The following is a 13,102-nucleotide window of genomic DNA, read 5'->3' as shown; positions in this document are numbered from 1 at the left end:
TTGTCCTCTTGTCCCCTCGTCCTCCATCTGTCTCTCATCCCCTCGTCCTCCATCTGTCCCTCATCCCCTCGTCCTCCATCTGTCTCTCGTCCTCCATCTGTCTCTCGTACACTTGTCCTCTTGTCCCCTCGTCCTCCATCTGTCTCTCATCCCCTCGTCCTCATCTGTCTCTCGTCCTCATCTGTCTCTCGTCCTCTCGTCCCCTCGTCCTCTTGTCCTCTCGTCCTCTCCTGTCTCTCTCAGTTCTTCTGTCTGCTCAAACACTTATATAAAAGTACAAACATAACTCCTGCTCTCTTCGTGTCTCTGTTGGTCTTAAATTTCTGCAGAAACTCCCTGGACAAACTTTGTCCTCTGCTGCTTCCTGTCCATCTCCACAAACAGATAAATCGTGCGCTCTAAATTAGTCCGCGCGTGTAATGTCCTGCACGTCCTCCCCGACACGGGCGCTCTCTCACCTGAGCGTCCCGCGTGAGCCGTAAAGAACCGGCTCAAGGACAGTTCAGCCGCGGCTCTGACCCGCTAACCGCTAACAGGAGCCGACCGCGGCGTGATTTATGTGCGGCGCGTCCCCGTGTCCCGTGACCCTCGGTGTCAAGTTCAGTCTGTGAATTCTCCGTTTGAGGTCGGATCTTTTTTCTGTCGACGCTCGAGTCGAGTTCAGAGCTTCAGACGAGAACCACGCCATGAACTCGACTTTAAACGAGTTAAAGACGTTTACACGACAAACGTCAGGCTCCGGGCCAAAGGACGTGACCGCCCCTTTAAGACGAGGACGTGAGCCGCACTCCTCACCCCTTTAAGAGTGAACATCATAACTGCAGAGAGTGAGTCGTCCGTTTTACCGACACATTAAACTCACACCAACGCCTCATAAGTGAAACAAGTGTGAAACTCTGGAGGTTAAAAGGACGACGGAAATACTGGGTCAAAAGGCTGTGTGGGGTCAGACTGAAGCTGATTCACTGTGTGCGGGGTCAGAATGAAGCTGATTCACTCTGTGCGGGGTCAGAATGAAACTGATTCACTGTGTGTGGGGTCAGAATGAAGCTGATTCACTGTGTGCGGGGTCAGACTGAAGCTGATGTGTAAAAGTCGTGTGTAGACTGTTTTTAGCGCCCCCTCCTGTTTCCTGAGCTCATTTAGATAAAGTCGTTAAAACAATAATGAAGCTCTGAAGCAGCTGCTCGTTGGTAATGACGCGTCGTCCAGATGTGAAGCTGAGTGTGTTTCTCCTGAAGCGGCGCAGTAACCCACGGTAACCAGCACCACCTTTTCCACAGACCTGTTTGGTGAAAGAACTTCTGATTTTTAATCTAATCACAGTAAACGTCCAATCAAACCACACATTTTAAAACGAGGCTCAGTTTGAGATAAATAACCCAATATGTGTGTTTGTCGTGTTTGTTGTGTTTGTCGTGTTTGTTGTGTTTGTCGTGTTTGTTGTGTTTGTCGTGTTTGTCGTGTTTGTTGTGTTTGTTGTGTTTGTCGTGTTTGTTTGTTGTGTTTGTTGTGTTTGTCGTGTTTGTCGTGTTTGTTGTGTTTTTGTGTTGTGGCTTCAAAGCTCTTGGCTCCGATTCTTTTACTTCCTGTTCTGATGTTTCTGGTTTTGCGTTTGTGAAACTGAAGCGAGGTCCTGGACCTCAGTGTTTCTGACCACAGCGTCTGTTGTTTCTGCTAATGCTAATGCTAATGCTAACACTTGTGTCCCCGGTACGAGGAGGCTTCATGTTTCAGCCCATCTGTGTCCATCTGTGTGTCCATCTGTGTCCACTTGTCCCTCTGTGTCCCTCTGTGTCCATCTGTGTCCATCTGTGTCCACTTGTCCCTTTGTGTCCCTCTGTGTCCGTCTGTGTCCACTTGTCCCTCTGTGTCCATCTGTGTCCACTTGTCCCTCTGTGTCCCTCTGTGTTCCTCTGTCTCCATCTCTGTCCGTCTGTGTCCCTCTCTGTCCCTCTGTGTCCATCTGTGTGTCCATCTGTGTCCACTTGTCCCTCTGTGTCCCTCTCTGTCCCTCTGTGTCCATCTGTGTCCACTTGTCCCTCTGTGTCCATCTGTGTCCCTCTATGTCCATCTCTGTCCCTCTGTGTCCCTCTGTGTCCATCTGTGTCCCTCTATGTCCATCTGTGTCCCTCTGTGTCCCTCTGTGTCCATCTCTGTCCCTCTGTGTCCCTCTGTGTCCATCTCTGTCCCTCTGTGTCCCTCTGTGTCCCTCTGTGTCCATCTGTGTCCACTTGTCCCTCTCATCTTTATCAAAAGTACAAAGTGGATAAAGGTGTTTTAAATCCGTCCGTGAGCGTGAAACTCGTCGCAGATGTGACGTACACAAAAACACGCTGGTTATCGCATCAACAACTGCCCCCGTTCTGCCGCCGCTGTTTACGGCGTCCGGAGCTGCTATGAATTATGGGTAAAACGAACCAAAGCCGGCGAGTGTCAGGCGCATTACTGAAGCATAGATAAAACACATCACAACAAAAGTCAACAAAAACATCAAAGTTTCACCACGTCAGGGAAACGGGCGCCACCTGCTGGTCGCCACGGAAACAGTCAGGAGTCCTAACAGGCCGAGATACAGGTCAGATCTGTGGACAGGCCGAGATACAGGTCAGATCTGTGGACAGGCCGAGATACAGGTCAGATCTGTGGAGAGCGCATCAAACCTCTGATTAAATGTGACGTCACACTGTGGGACATGTGAGGACGTCTGAATGGAGACAGACCCCAGGAAAGTTCCACGGTGCCGTTTTACGACTTCTGCTGTGAGAACATCAGTTGTGTAACAAACAGCTGGAGTCGAGGTCCTTTTGTTCCCATGATGCTTTGCAGATCCTCACCTCATTAGATCAGGACAATGTGGATGTTACACAACAACAACAACACAACTGTTTAACAAGTGCGTGTGTGTTTGTGTTTGTGTGTGTGTGGGTGCGTCTGGGTGTGTGTGCGCGCGTTGTGGTGTGTGTGGGTGTGTGTGGGGGGGGGGGGGGTGTGTGTGTGTGTGTGTGTCTCTGTGTCTTTGTCTTAAATCAGTGAGGTCCAGATGAGGCTGGAGTGTCTCTGTCTCTGTCTCTCTGTGTCTCTCCGTGTCTGTCTCTCTGTCTCTGTCTCTCTGTCTCTGTGTGTGTGTCTCTCTGTCTCTGTGTCTTTGTCTTAAATCATTGAGGTCCAGATGAGGCTGGAGTGTCTCTGTCTCTGTCTCTCTGTGTCTCTCCGTGTCTGTCTCTCTGTCTCTGTCTCTGTCTCTCTGTCTCTGTGTGTGTGTCTCTCTGTCTCTGTGTCTTTGTCTTAAATCATTGAGGTCCAGATGAGGCTGGAGTGTCTCTGTGTCTCTCCGTGTCTGTCTCTCTGTCTCTCTGTCTCTGTGTGTGTGTCTCTGTGTGTCTCTGTGTCTTTGTCTTAAATCATTGAGGTCCAGATGAGGCTGGAGGATCTTCAAAGTTTGTTTTTTGTTGTGAAATGTCGCTGAAGTGAAACGAGCCGTGAGTCGATAGAAACACGACGAGGAAACAAAGGGTTTTTTTTGGTCCGTGTGAAAACAGCTTCAGATGTTTGAGTTTCATCATCAGATCAGAGTCCAGCAGCAGAAACATCGGCCTCATGCTGCGGTCAGTGAGGTCCTAACTGACCTCATCGTTTCTGTAGAGCCGCACAGGTAGATCCGGCAACAGCCGATCACCGCTCCGTATCACTACGCCCCGTGTCACCACGGCAACGAGTAAACAAATAAACCACTGTAATGAGGAACTAGACTCAACTAAAACAGAAAGAAACATTCACAGACTGAAGACGATTAAACTGACCACGGCGTTTTGGAACATCAGGAATCACACGACGACCTGAGGGTCAGTGGAGCTGACCTTTGACCCACAGGCCGGTGGTGTGACTCCAGATCCCACAGGTGAACGCTGTCGTTGTGTCCTTGGGCAGGACACTTTTTTCTCTGTTAGCTTGAGCATTAGCTTGAGCGTTAGCGTTGATTACACTCGTCGTAATGTGGAGCATAATCGGACGCATGGACGAGCGAGCCCCTGGAGCGTGGCGGGATACACTCTGGGGAACGCTCTGGGAACGTTACTGGAAACCATTAAAGAAACGAGACATTTCCGATCGGGAACAGTTTGAAAAATGAGTTGGGATTTCAGAAAAATGAGTCGCTCCGGGCCGAGGTCGTTAAGAACGTGATTGTGGACGGAGGCCTCTCTGAGGCCTCGCTGAGGCCAGGGCGCGTGGCGTTAACTGCAGCTGCAGGAAAATGTGAGCGAGACTCTGGTGTTTTTGTTTTACACAGACTGACCCCCTGAAAAACCTCACGTCCAAGATCAGCTTCAGTCTGAAACGGCCACAAGTTTCACCTTCAAAATCAGCTCGTTAGCCCCAGCGCTGTCTGCTCCACACTCTTCACACGAGCAGAGGGGCCAGGGACCTCAGAGGAAGAGCAGGGACCTCAGAGGAAGAACAGGGACCTCAGAGGAAGAACAGAGCAGTGAGAATGTGTCTTTGGTTTTGAGATGTTGTGAAATGAAGCGTTGGACAGGAAGCTGCGTCTGGAAACAATTCCGTGTGATATTTGTGTGATTTTGTGTGATTTTGTGTGATATTTGTGTGATTTTGTGTGATTTTGTGTGATTTTGTGTGATATTTGTGTGATTTTGTGTGATTTTGTGTGAGTGGATTAAAGCCATGACTCAAAAACATCAGACTGTAACAATAACGACAAGCAAATTACATCAAGTCATATTTGACTCATTATAGAAATTTGCACAATATGTTCAAGCTGAGTAAGGACAAGTGTGTGTGTGTGTGTGTGTGTGTGTGTGTGTGTGTGTGTGTGTGTGTGTGTGTATGTGTGTGTGCGTGCGTGTGTGTGTTACATCTTTGTTCATGCAGATTTACAGTTCAGATAGAATTGTGAAATGATATTCAATTATAAAACGACAAACACAATTACAGACTAATTGAGACAAATATCAGCACAAAAAATAAAACAAAGTGAAAGTCCCAGTGGTTTAGATCAGAAATACAAGAAAACACATGAGACATTAACCAGGACTGAACCAGGACTAAACCAGGACTAAACCAGGACTAAACCAGGGCTAAACCAGGACTGAACCAGGACTAAACCAGGACTGAACCAGGACTGAACCAGGACCAGGACTAGACCAGGACCAGGACCAGGACTAGACCAGGACCAGGACTAGACCAGGACTAGACCAGGACTGAATCAGGACTAGACAAGGACTAAACCAGGACTAAACCAGGACTAGACAAGGACAGAACCAAGACTGAACCAGGACCAGGTCTGAACCAAGACTGACCCAAGACTAAACCAGGACTAAACCAGGACTAAACCAGGTCTAAACCAGGACTAAACCAGGACTAAACCAGGACTAAACCAGGACTAAACCAGGTCCATAGGTCACTGCAGACGCTCCTTCCCTTGACTTTGAAACGACCTTCAGCTCAGTGCACAAACGCTCTACCGACTGAGCCGCTGTCTGATCCTTTGATATTTCAGTTTCGGCTCTTGATTCTGTGATGGGCAAAACACGGGGCAGAATCAAAAGAACCTCTCGTAATACGTCTACGGTGTCAGGATCTTATGTCCGCTGCTCTGTAAAAGTCAATCTTTGCCTGAGCCTGGCGTGCCGTGTCTGCACAGAACTCGTGAATGGGTATGTGAGGGGTCAAAGGTCGCCTGTGCAGGACGACAGTGGCAGATTGATAGTTTCCACTGGCCCCGAGGCTCCGGGTCACATGTTGTCTGCGTTACACGCTAGAGCCGTCACACGCACAGCGACCGGTTATACCACCCCGCCGTCCCAGAGAGCGCCCAAACGAGGGGCTGACAAACGACAGAGAGAGGCCCCCACGGGTCAGAGCGGAGAGACGGACCGGGCTGATTAAGATGGAGGACAAAAAAAAAAAGACATTGATCAGTAAAGAAACAGTGTTGGAGTAGAGTTGCCCAGTGTCATTAATAACCATCAGAGAAAAGAGGACGAGGAACCAGCGGAAGAGTGAGACGAGAGAGAAGGAATAAAACAAAGAGTGAATCCCGACCAGGGCGAGTGACCTCTGACCTCTGACCTCTGTGGATCATTCTGTTATAATTTACACATTTTAAATCACAATGTTCATCTAAAAACACTGAATAAAAGAAACAAATCCTCTGACTTCCGCGTTAGAAAACTGTGGTGCCGTAAACGTCATCACACAAAGCGCCTCATGCTGCAGCGCCCCCTATGGACAGAGGCACGTCGCACTAGAGCAGAGCGTTTTTAATATTTGTACCAAAATGACGACGCGACGCTGCAGAATCTACGAGTATCAACGATTAAGAAAATAAAACTGGAGAAGGAAGAGCGGACGTCACAGTGGGCGTGTCACAGGGGGCGTGTCACAGGGGGCGTGTCACAGTGGGCGTGTCACAGGGGGCGTGTCACAGGGGGCGTGTCACAGTGGGCGTGTCACAGGGGGCGTGTCACAGGTGGAGGTTAAACGGCAGATCGACAAAATGGCGTCTTGAAAATAGTGGATTAAAGATGAAACTCAAACATGAATCAGTCCAAATAAAACTTCAGAGACTCAACGAGAAGAAACGACTGAAACAGAAGAAACATCTGAACAGATTGAACAGGTTTAAAGCTACACTGTGGAACATGGACAAACATCTGATCAGGTCGTACACTGTAGTTCTCTTCAGGTCTAGATCTTCAGGGTTGATATATTCGTCAGTATCGTAGTTTTGACTTGAGCCGTCCCTCGCTGTTATTACCTGGAGTTCCGTTGGCTCTTTCCTCCAGTGTTTATGACATTCCAGGTTCTTTTTCTTCTTTTTCCCTGTTTAAATCTGTTCCCTGTCGTCGTAATGAAGCCGTCAGAGGCTTTTGAAGAATGTTTTGCAAAGATTGGATTGGCAGGAGCAGGAGCGGAGCAGGACAGGTCCATTCAGGTGCACGTGAACAAAGACGCCATTGTCGGGTAAAAAGAGCAGATAGTGAGTTTTACCATAAACCTCTGGACGTTTAAGAGCCGGCCCCGTCCTGTGCGTAAATATGAGATGTTTTTGAAGGACGTACCACTCCGGGCCGATGGCGGGGGTCCTAAATCGCTGAAGTCGCCGCACATGTGTTTGTTGTGCTGATGGATCGTTTTACCGTCTGCGCCGCCGTAAAGAGCCAAGAACCTGTCTGACGCTCTTTGGACCACAACGTTTTCTTTTCCAACTTGACCTGGTTCAAAAATCTGAGACCAAATAAGAACAAAACAACATCAGGGGAAAGAGAGCAGCAGACTTCATGTAGTACAGTACTTCATACAGTACTTCATACAGTACTTCATACAGTACTTCATACAGTACTTCATACAGTACTTCATGTAGTAGAGTCTGTAACAGGACGAGTAGTAACAGTTGTAGTATTAGTTGGTGTAAGATGTTATGATTGTAGTAGTAGTAGTAGTAGTAGTAGTAGTAGTAGTAGTAGTAGTAGTAGTAGTAGTAGTAGTACTGTGGAGGAGGCCGTGGTGGGGGCCTCAGATGAGCACGTGCTGAGTGACCGGTGCTGAGTGACCGGGGGATTGCCTTTGCGTTCCTGTCTGTGCAGCTGTGGTCCCCTCTGTGCGCCCCCTGCTGGTCGGGGGCGGGGTCGTGGGGTCTGAGGGCTCGTGCAGACACGTGATTGGTCCGTTTGAATTGGGGACGTGGGCAGACGACACAGCGAGATCCCAGCTGTGTTTAACTTTACCCTACATGAAGAAAATCACAAGGATCTGCAGTGTCAGCCCCTGACACACACCTGTCATACACCTGTCACACACCTGTCATACACCTGACACACACCTGTCACACACCTGTCATACACCTGACACACACCTGACACACACCCGACACACACCTGACACACACCTGTCACACACCCGACACACACCCGACACACACCCGACACACACCTGTCACACACCTGACACACACCTGACACACACCCGACACACACCTGTCACACACCTGACACACACCTGACACACACCCGACACACACCCGACACACACCCGTCACACACCCGACACACACCCGACACACACCCGACACACACCCGTCACACACCCGACACACACCCGACACATACCCGACACACGCCTGTCACACGCCTGTCACACGCCTGACACACGCCTGACACACGCCTGACACACACCTGTTACACACCTGTCACACACCTGTCACACACCTGACACACACCTGTCACACACCTGACACACACCTGACACACACCTGACACACCCCTGTCACACACCTGTCACACACCTGACACACACCTGTCACACACCTGACACACACCCGACACACACCTGACACACACCTGACACACACCCGACACACACCCGACACACACCCGACACACACCTGTCACACACCTGACACACACCTGACACACACCCGACACACACCCGACACACACCCGACACACACCCGTCACACACCCGACACACACCCGACACACACCCGACACACACCCGACACACACCCGTCACACACACCTATCACACACACCCGACACACACCTGACACACACACCTGTCACACACCTGACACACACCTGACACACGCCTGTCACACACCTGACACATGCCTGACACACACCTGACACACACCCGACACACACCTGACACACACCTGACACACACCCGACACACACCTGTCACACACCCGACACACACCCGACACACACCCGACACACACCCGACACACACCCGACACACACCCGTCACACACCCGACACACACCCGACACATACCCGACACACACCCGACACACGCCTGTCACACTGCTGACACACGCCTGACACACGCCTGACACACACCTGTTACACACCTGTCACACACCTGTCACACACCTGACACACACCTGTCACATACCTGACACACACCTGTCACACACCCGACACACACCCGACACACACCCGACACACACCCGACACACACCTGTCACACACCTGTCACACACCTGACACACACCTGACACACACCTGACACACACCTGTCACACACCTGACACACACCTGACACACACCTGTCACACACCGTCACACACCTGACACACACCCGACACACACCCGACACACACCTGACACACACACCTGTCACACACCTGACACACACCTGACACACACCTGTCACACACCTGACACATGCCTGACACACACCTGACACACACCTGACACACACCTGTCACACACCCGTCACACACCTGTCACACACCTGTCACACACCTGACACACACCTGACACACACCCGACACACACCCGTCACACACCCGACACACACCTGTCACATACCTGACACACACCTGTCACACACCCGACACACACCCGACACACACCCGACACACACCCGACACACACCTGTCACACACCTGTCACACACCTGACACACACCTGACACACACCTGACACACACCTGTCACACACCTGACACACACCTGACACACACCTGTCACACACCGTCACACACCTGACACACACCCGACACACACCCGACACACACCTGACACACACACCTGTCACACACCTGACACACACCTGACACACACCTGTCACACACCTGACACATGCCTGACACACACCTGACACACACCTGACACACACCTGTCACACACCCGTCACACACCTGTCACACACCTGTCACACACCTGACACACACCTGACACACACCTGTCATTCAGAACATAAATAATCGTGTGAAGCGTGGCTGCTGATGAATGAAACGTTTAATTTTAGTCTTTGTCTATGACGTAATCATCCAGGTCCATTTTCTTGGGTCAGGTCCAGAGCCTGGGGCTGTGTCCGAATGTCCCCGACCGTGTCCACTATTTAAGGGTCACACGTTTGTAGTGTTCTCCGAATGTCCAGCAGGAGAAAATGTCGCGCACTCAAAATTCCCAGAATGCAGCAGTGTCCGATATCGACCACAATGCACTGCAGGAGTGTGACACACACAGAGTTTAACTGGACACGACTGAAGCAGATGAAGCTCTGGTTTATCTCACTGATCCTGAATGAAACACTGAAACAAACCTGTGCTTTTAACGTCAACTTTCATCAGGTTTAAACTTTACACTTAAACTAAACTAAAAAGTTGTTGTCAAATTCGATTTTGCTGAACAAATATTTAAAAATCCTTCTACTTTATAAAAGGATGAAGCATAATCCAAATTTACTGTAAATGTTTGGTCCATTTGTGAATGTGTGAATGTGAACTGACCCCAGCGTCACTCACCGAGTGTGTCGAGGCTCGTCAAACATCTCACACATCCTCTGACCGGCAACCCGAGCACACGCCCAAATAAGGACCAGACCAATGGGATGAGGCGACGCGCTGACCCCTCCATAAAGTTCACACTGGGGCAAGTCTGCACCTGCCACTGGGACAAACGTCTACGTCCACTCTGAGGGTCAGGAGGAAAAAGACCTGTCCACTCTGAGGGTCAGGAGCAGTCTCTGTTCCTTTAGTGAAACTCCACAGAGGGATGTGTTCACGAGTGACCCTTCAGTACTGACCCTTCATTACTGACCCTTCAGTCCTGACCCTTCAGTCCTGACCCTTCAGTCCTGACCCTTCAGTACTGACCCTTCATTACTGACCCTTCATTACTGACCCTTCAGTCCTGACCCTTCAGTACTGACCCTTCATTACTGACCCTTCAGTCCTGACCCTTCAGTCCTGACCCTTCAGTCCTGACCCTTCAGTACTGACCCTTCATTACTGACCCTTCAGTCCTGACCCTTCAGTCCTGACCCTTCATTACTGACCCTTCAGTACTGACCCTTCAGTCCTGACCCTTCATTACTGACCCCTCAGTCCTGACCCTTCAGTCCTGACCCTTCAGTCCTGACCCTTCAGTCCTGACCCCTCAGTCCTGACCCTTCAGTCCTGACCCTTCAGTCCTGACCCTTCAGTCCTGACCCTTCAGTCCTGACCAGTCCACGCTGAGGCCTGATCACAGACCTGTGCGACAGAATCATTTGATCAAACTCTTGTATAAATGTGTTTATTTCCTGGTAAAAGTCGTAGAAATGATGATGTCGGTGAAACTCTGGACGTCTCTGGAGCGATTATATAATTATAATTATATAATGAAAGTGAAGTCATATTTTTAGAGGGGATTAGTCTAAATGTCAGTCCTAAAGTCGTCTGACCACAGGGTGTGTCCAAGCACCAGCAGCTCCTGTGAAACTCTGTGACGTCTCCGAAGGAACAGAGACAGAAGAAAGAGAGACAGAGACAGAGACGGAAACAGAGACAGAAGAGACGGAGACAAAGACAGAAGGAACAGAGACAGAGACAGAAGAAACAGTATCAGAGCAGAAAAAGACCCTCCCACACACTACTGTTAGCTCCTCCCACACACTACTGTTAGCTCCTCCCACACACTGTTGTTAGCCCCTCCCACACACTGCTGTTAGCTCCTCCCACACACTGCTGTTAGCTCCTCCCACAGACTATTTCCCTCTTGCGTTGATCCGTGGCACACAGTTGTTTCCACATGGTCCTTGGACTTGTATTTGTATAACTGGAGGTTGCTTCTATATGGTTCTCATTTCCTTCTGTATTTTATTCACATTTATCTGAACTTGAAAAGGGAAAGTTAAAGATCCTTAATGAAACCCAGTGAACTGTTTAAGCAGACCCTGTTTATCCGTCGTATCCCATCATGCAACAGGAGAAATATGGTTTGAGGGCAGAGTGTTTATTTCTGCTGAAGTCGTATTGATCCAGATCATTATTTCTGCTGTGTGTCGGTTTAAGCCTCACGTTTCATGTAATCCTGCTGTTTACATCACATCTGCTGCACACGGCCCCGGTCACACGCTGTTTGCCTTTGGTCCAATCCGTCACATTATTTTGAGATCAGCTTCAGTCGATCCATCACGTCTCTGTGACCACACTCTGTGTCCGACGCCATGTTGGTTTGTTTACCTCAAACACACGGCAATGGCAACAGTTTGGCCTCAGATCAAATCAAACGCTGCAGACAGAGCTTTTCACGCCGCACACACAGGTCCAGTTCTTTCAAAACTGCAGAGCTGCTCGTCCTGCTCCATTCAGTGTGTTTTGGGAATGAACCGATTTGAGCTAAAATAAATCAATATTTAAATATCAGACAGCGGACAGCAGGTTAGAGCGATAATCACAGAGAGCAGGACAACACCTTTACTGTGATGTAAAAGCTTCACCAGAGGAAGCTTCTGTGTTTAGAACAGTTTGGATTTGTATCTGGGTTAAGTCATCACATACATCACATATATCACATTCATCACATACATCACATGCATCACATATATCACATACATCACATAAATCACATATGTTACATATATCACATTCATCACATACATCACATATATCACATAGATCTCGTACATCACATGCATCACATTCATCACATACATCACATATGTCACATACATCACATGCAATACATATATCACATATATTGCATTCATCTCATATATCACATAAATCATATATCACATATATCACATTTATCACATTTATCTCATATATCACATATATCACATAAATCACATGGGTCACAGACAGATCTCACATCTAGCCACAAAAATTGACAATTATTGTTTTATTGTATTTTTTTTAAATATATAAATCAAAATATAATTATCTGATTAATGAATTGATTAATCTGGATGTTGTAGATTCAGGATTCTAGATCATTGCGAGACAGAGTTAAATACACACATAAGCCCAGAATCATGGTCTGTGTCATATTTGCCGTATTGAACGCCAATGTATTTTCCAAATTATCGCTGTAACAGTTGTAAAGTCGCTGCATGTGAGCCGTGCAGATAAACAGAGACGCTCGAGCGTTCTGTGGTTTGTGTCTGCTTTGTGTCTTTTGTCACATGGAAAAAGAGTTTGTAGATCTCAGTTTAAAATCCGCCAAGTCACGACGAGTCTGTAAAAAACGGCCATTACCTTTAAACAGCCACATGATTAGCTCACTCTGTTAGCGTTAGCATTTCATCTTAAACCCTTTGAGACGATTATCATTATTTTACCATTAGACCAAGAAATAAACCAGAAC

The 13,102-nt window shown here is 48.6% G+C and overlaps 1 protein-coding gene and 1 long non-coding RNA gene across 2 annotated transcripts in view; one reads left to right on the top strand and one right to left on the bottom strand.

The window, feature by feature from the left end:
- The window catches only part of col23a1a (collagen type XXIII alpha 1 chain a), a 152,785-nt gene that overhangs the window by 85,239 nt on the left and 54,444 nt on the right, over positions 1 to 13,102 (top strand). The gene's annotated exons all lie outside the window — the stretch shown is intronic.
- LOC129456581 (uncharacterized) lies at positions 9,106 to 9,494 on the bottom strand. Its single transcript, XR_008648851.1, has 3 exons — positions 9,398 to 9,494; positions 9,202 to 9,247; positions 9,106 to 9,148 (listed from the first exon to the last, which is right to left on the bottom strand). It is a non-coding gene; the product is annotated as an uncharacterized LOC129456581 (long non-coding RNA).

The sequence above is a fragment of the Periophthalmus magnuspinnatus genome, chromosome 10 (assembly GCF_009829125.3).
Source record: "Periophthalmus magnuspinnatus isolate fPerMag1 chromosome 10, fPerMag1.2.pri, whole genome shotgun sequence".
NCBI lineage: Eukaryota > Metazoa > Chordata > Actinopteri > Gobiiformes > Gobiidae > Periophthalmus > Periophthalmus magnuspinnatus.
Note: the sequence above shows the minus strand (reverse complement) of the source record. Positions and strands in the feature narration are given on the sequence as shown.